This window comes from Salmo salar, chromosome ssa15, assembly GCF_905237065.1.
Source record: "Salmo salar chromosome ssa15, Ssal_v3.1, whole genome shotgun sequence".
NCBI classification, from domain to species: Eukaryota; Metazoa; Chordata; class Actinopteri; order Salmoniformes; family Salmonidae; genus Salmo; species Salmo salar.
The window spans coordinates 105,635,467-105,641,389 of record NC_059456.1 but is presented as its reverse complement, the minus strand read 5'-3'; the positions used below and the strand labels follow the sequence as shown (position 1 = coordinate 105,641,389).

Here is a 5,923-nt window from a genome sequence, read left to right as displayed (position 1 = left end):
GCCTTCGCACAAGCTTCCCACAATAAGTTGGGTGAATTTTGGCCCATTCCTCCTGACAGAGTTGTTGTAACTGAGTCAGGTTTGTAGGCCTCCTTGCTTGCACACGCTTTTTCAGTTCTGCCAACTAATTTTGTATGGGATTGAGGTCAGGGCTTTGTGATGGCCACTCCAATACCTTGACTTTGTTGTTCTTAAGCCATTTTGACACAACTTTGGAAGTATGCTTGGGGTCACTGTCCATTTGGAAGACCCATTTGCAACCAAGCTTTAACTTCCTGACTGATGTCTTGAGATGTTGCTTCAATATATCCAGATAATTTTCTTTCCTCATGATGCCATCTATTTTGTGAAGTGCACCAGACCCCCCCTGCAGCAAAGCACCCCCACAACATGATGATGCCACCCCCATGATGATGCCACCCCCCCAAGCCTCCCCCTTTTTCCTCCAAACATAACGATGGTCATTATGGCCAAACAGTTCTATTTTTGTTTCATCAGACCAGAGGGCATTTCTCCAAAAAGTATGATCTTTGTTCCCATGTGCAGTTGCAAACCATAGTCTGGCTTTTTTTATGGTGGTTTTGGAGCAGTGGCTTCTTCCTTGCTCAGCTGCCTTTCAGATTATGTCGATATAGGACTCGTTTTACTGTGGATATAGATACTTTTGTACCTGTTTCCTCCAGCATCTTCACAAGGTCCTTTGCTGTTGTTCTGGGATTCATTTTCATTTTTCGCACCAAAGAATGTTCATCTCTAGGAGACAGAACGTGTCTCTTTCTTCAGCGGTATAACGGCTGCTTGGTCCCATGGTGTTTATACTTGCGTAATATTGTTTGTACAGATGAACGTTGTACCTTCAGGTGTTTGGAAATTGCTCCAGAGGATGAACCAGACTTGTGGAGGTCAATTGACTCAAATTATGTCAAATAGCCTATCAGAAGCTTCTAAAGCCATTACTTTTTCCAAGCTGTTTAAAGGCACATTCAACTTAGTGGATGTAAACTTCTGACCCCCTGCAATTGTGATACAGTGAATTATAAGTGAAATAATCTGTCTGTCAACAATTGTTGCAAAAATGACTTGTGTCTGTGTCATGCACAACGAACATGTCCTAACCGACTTGCCAAAACTATAGTTTGTTAACAAGAAATTTGTGCAGTGGTTGAAAAACGAGTTTTAATGACTCCAATTTAAGTGTATGTAAACTTCCGACTTCAAATGTATATATTATATTACTTGTCTTTTTGCCAGGTTAAGGTCTTTTCTTATTATCTGCTAAGCCATTACAATTATAACTGGCTCTACTTATTTCACCATTTTTACTATAATGAGATACAAGTTTTGATTATGCTTACCATAATATGTTTGTAAACTCATCACTATGAAGTCCTATGATAACATGTAGCTGTACCATGACATTTTCAATGTTAAGCATACTGTAGCTGCGACTGAGTAAACCTTTTAATTGTCCTTCAATATTCCACCCGCTAAAAGCTCCCCCAATCCCAAGTTGGGTTGTCATCCCGGTGACAGGTTGACCATCCCTGTACACATGTATCCTAGGGCGAGATAGAGTCTCATCCTTTAAAAAAGACCACATGTATCCTAGGGCGTTTAAGAGATAGGGGCCCATCCTTTAAAAAGAGCACATGGTGCCATCAACAGTACAGAACCAGATTAACGCCGTTTCCTCAGTTGTACTGCATTGAGTTATAAAGATATGTATTTACTGTATAACAAAAAAAATACTATGAAGGATTTTTACCCATACAACAGCCCATAGTAGGAATTCTACATTTTTGTCCACAGATGTGGGATGCATACATTCACTCATCCCACCCGTCCATAAACAAGCCCCTCTCCCCTTCCACTCATAGATCGACCTGCCCCCCCCCACACACACAACCACACACAAGCACAAGCTCAAATATTCAACAGTTATTCCATTCCCGAGCCCAACTCAAGAGAAGACTTGATGTGTGAATGCGTAAACAGAATTTGCTGTTTTAAAAAGGCATGACAAATATAGCAGGAATGGGACGGTTTGATTAACCAATATCTAGTCCTAGCTGATGGAGCTCGGACACCCCCCCCTCCCAACACCCACACATGCTGGACCCCCGTTGTGATCCATCATCCCAAGCACCTCTGTGCAGTCAGACGATTTCATTATTCAGTGCCGCCAGGGCCACAATAGTATGCCCCCTCTCTGATTGTCCAATTGTTCTCCCTCCCCATGGGTTACTGCTGCCAGAGCTGCCACTATCTGGGTGAGGGTAGTCCACCAGAATTCCCACCGGCTAGGTACGAGGTCATCAAGGTTCTCATTAGCGGCTTTCAGACAATCCTTGTATATAATGCTCACCCATTCAGTGGCTTTGGCTTTTTTTTGGACAAACCCTGGCAGGCAGGCTCAGACTCGAGGGGGTGTTGCTGGCGTGTTGCTTTGGTACATCTCTGACCGAGTTAACCTTTCTGTCATGGCTGTGAAGACTACTTGCAGTAGACCTATAAAGACTTCTCCGTAGTGGGTGGGTTGCACAGGATAGGGGGTTTGAGTAAAGCCAGTGTGTCTGTATATGCAGACGACTCAACACGTCAGCTACAACAGCGAGTGAATTTACTCTAACACTTAAAGAGCTGCAGTCTGTTTCAGAATGGGTGGCAAGAAATCATTTAGTCCTAAATACTTCAAAAACTTAAAGCATTCTATTATCTTTAACCAGATCTAATGTGTTATATTCTCATACATTAATTTCACATTTCCACAAACTTCAAATTGTTTCCTTTCAAATGGTATCAAGAATATGCATATACTTGCTTCAGGGCCTGAGATACAGGCAGTTAGATTTGGGTATGACATTTTAGGTGAAAATTGAAAAAAAAGGAGAACCTTGGGAGAACCTCAACTAAATCTTGTAATGGATAACGTGGAAATTGAGCAAGTGGAGGAGACTAAACTGCTTGGAGTAACCCTGAATTGTAAACTGTCATGATCAAAACATATTGATACAACTGTAGATAAGATGGGGAGAAGTCTGCCCTTCTTAACAACAAGGCAGGTCCTACAGGCCCTAGTTTTGTCACACCTGGACTACTGAAAATTACTATTGGCTCAGAACAGGGCAGCACAGCTGGCCCTTAAATGTACACATTGAGCTAACATTAATATGCATGTCAATCTTTCCTGGCTCAAAGTAGAGGAGACATTCACCTCATCATTGCTTGTTTTTGTAAGAAGTATTGACATGTTGAAAGGACCAAGCTGTCTGTTTAAACTATTAGCACACAGCTCAGACACCCATGTATACCCCATAAGACATGCCACCAGAGGTCTCTTCACAACCCGCAAGTCCAGAACAGACTATTGGAAGTGCACAGTACTACATAGAGCCATGACTACATGGAACTCTATTCCACATCAGGTAACTGATGCAAACAGTAGAATCAGATTTACAAAACAGATAAAAACACACCTTATAGAACAACAGGGGGACTGTGAAGAGACACACATACACAGGCACAGACACACGACAACACACGCATTCTACACACACTTACACATGGATTTTGTATTGAAGATATGTGGTATTAAATTAGTTGCCTGAGGGCACACACTTAATGTGTTGTGAAAAGTGTTCTGAAATGTCATGTCATATCTTTAATTGTATATGCCTTAATGTTGCTGGACCCCAGGCAGAGTAGCTTCTGCCTTCGCAGTAGCTAATGGGGATCCTTAATAAATACAAATAGTTTATATTATTTGTAGATCACTCAGTCAGTCAAGAATGACCCATGACACATCCCAGTTTTGATGCTCTAGAATACTGCCAAAATATCGTACACGAACTGCCGGGAAAAAAAACTACAGAACACCAAAACGAACAAAAAACTTCAAAAATATCATCAGAATATACTATATGCGTGAACTGTTTCGACTGGGAAGCATATGTTAGGTAAGCTTAAGACTCTCAAGCTGGTAAGTTGTGGAAGAAGTATTACAAACTAAATACTAGTTTTTAGGCAAAATAAGCAACGGGTTGATCTAAGAATGAATGTAAAGAAACACTATTGCTAACACATACAAAAGCGAGCTCTCATCTGAACATGAATAAACATGCGACTTAAATTACACGCCACAGCGGGAGATCCCTAGGCATACAGACAATTCGGGGGAATGCATTAGTTGTGTTTCTAAAAGGACGAGAGTGTGCATCTTCGTCACATTATGTAAACGTTATGGATTGTTGCTTTTATCATACAGAAAGCTAGGGGGTGTATTCATTAGTCGATTTCCAGAACGTTTGGCAACAGAAGTTGATGACAGACTCTTTGGAACATTACTGTTGTATATTCTGAGAACGTGGTAACAACGTGGTGGGTAAGTTCTGTTTGACATCAAGAGAAAGTTCTCCTACCTCTAACTCCAAAACATGCTAAATAGGGTAGGATGTTTTTTGCTAACATACATAAAATGTTCCCGTAACTACAGGAAAACTGGACTCTAACGTTTGTCTCTCAATAATTGTTAGCTGGGAAGTAAGTGCCTCGCTCACAACCTTGTCGGCTTAAGGATTCAAACGAAGCGGTCCTTCAGTTACTGACCCAACGCTCTAACCACTAGGCTACCTGTCGCCCATCTTGAGGAAGAGAGGAGGAGTGTGAAGAAGACAGCATGGGTGAATTAGAGCAGGAGAGGGCAGTGAATTCTTGGGGAATGGGTGATGAAAAAGAGAGACACTTAATCACATGCACTAGCATTAGCCATAGGGCACGGGTTTGAGATGTGAGAGGGTGAGAGGACATCCTTAACGGCATTAGAACAGAAGTGTCAGATAGTGAACAAGCCTGATTTATTCCTCTTGACAGTTTGAGATGTAGCCATTATTTACTATTTTACACCTAGGGTTACTATACATAACTACAACCCGTTATATACCGAACAAACATATAAAGGTAACATGTGTTGGTTCCATGTTTCATAAGCTGCATTTTAGTCATTTAGCAGACGCTCTTCTCCAGAGCGACTTACAGTAGTGTGAATGTATACATTTCATACATTTTTTTCTCCGTACTGGTCCCCCGTGGGAATCGAACCCACAACCCTGGCGTTGAAAACACCATGCTCTACCAACTGAGCCACACGGGACCACAAAATAAACAAAATCCCAGAAATGTTCCATAAACACAAAAAAAGCTTATTTCTCTCAAATTTTGTGCATAAATTTGTTTATCTCCCTGTTAGGTAGTATTTCTCCTTTGCCAAGATAACCCATCCACCTGACAGGAGTGGCATATGAAGAAGCTGATTAAACAGGATGATCATTACACAGGTGCACCTTGTGCTGGGGACAATAAAAGACTACTCTAAAATGTGCAGTTTTGTTACACAACACAATGCCACAGATATATCAAATTTGGACGGAGCATGTACTTGGCATGCTGACTGCAGGAATGTCCACCAGAGCTGTTGCCGCCAGAGAATGTAATGTACAATGGCAAGAAAAAGTATGTCAACCTTTTGGAATTATCTGGATTTCTGCATAAATTGGTCATAAAAATTTGATCTGATCTTCATCTAATTCACATCAATAGACAAACATAGTGTGCTTAAACTAATAACAGACATTATTGTATTTTTCTTGTCTATTTTGAATACATCATTTAAACATTCACAGTGTAGGTTGGAAAAAGTATGTGAACCCCTAGACTAATGACTTCTCCAAAAGCTAATTGGAGTCAGCTAACCTGGAGTCCAATCAATGAGACGAGATTGGAGATGTTGGTCGGAGCTGCCTTGCCCTATAAAAAAAACACTCACAAAATGTTAGTTTGCTACTCACAAGAAGCATTGCCTGATGTGACCCATGCCTCGAACAAAAGAGATCTCAGAAGACCTAAGATTAAGAATTGTTGACTTGAC

At 41.1% G+C, this 5,923-nt stretch overlaps 1 non-coding gene across 1 annotated transcript; it reads right to left on the bottom strand.

Annotated features, from left to right (window-relative positions):
- Positions 1–5,075: 5,075 nt before the first annotated feature.
- trnae-uuc (transfer RNA glutamic acid (anticodon UUC)) lies at positions 5,076–5,151 on the bottom strand. The gene has a single exon. It is a non-coding gene; the product is annotated as a tRNA-Glu (tRNA).
- Positions 5,152–5,923: the final 772 nt, after the last annotated feature.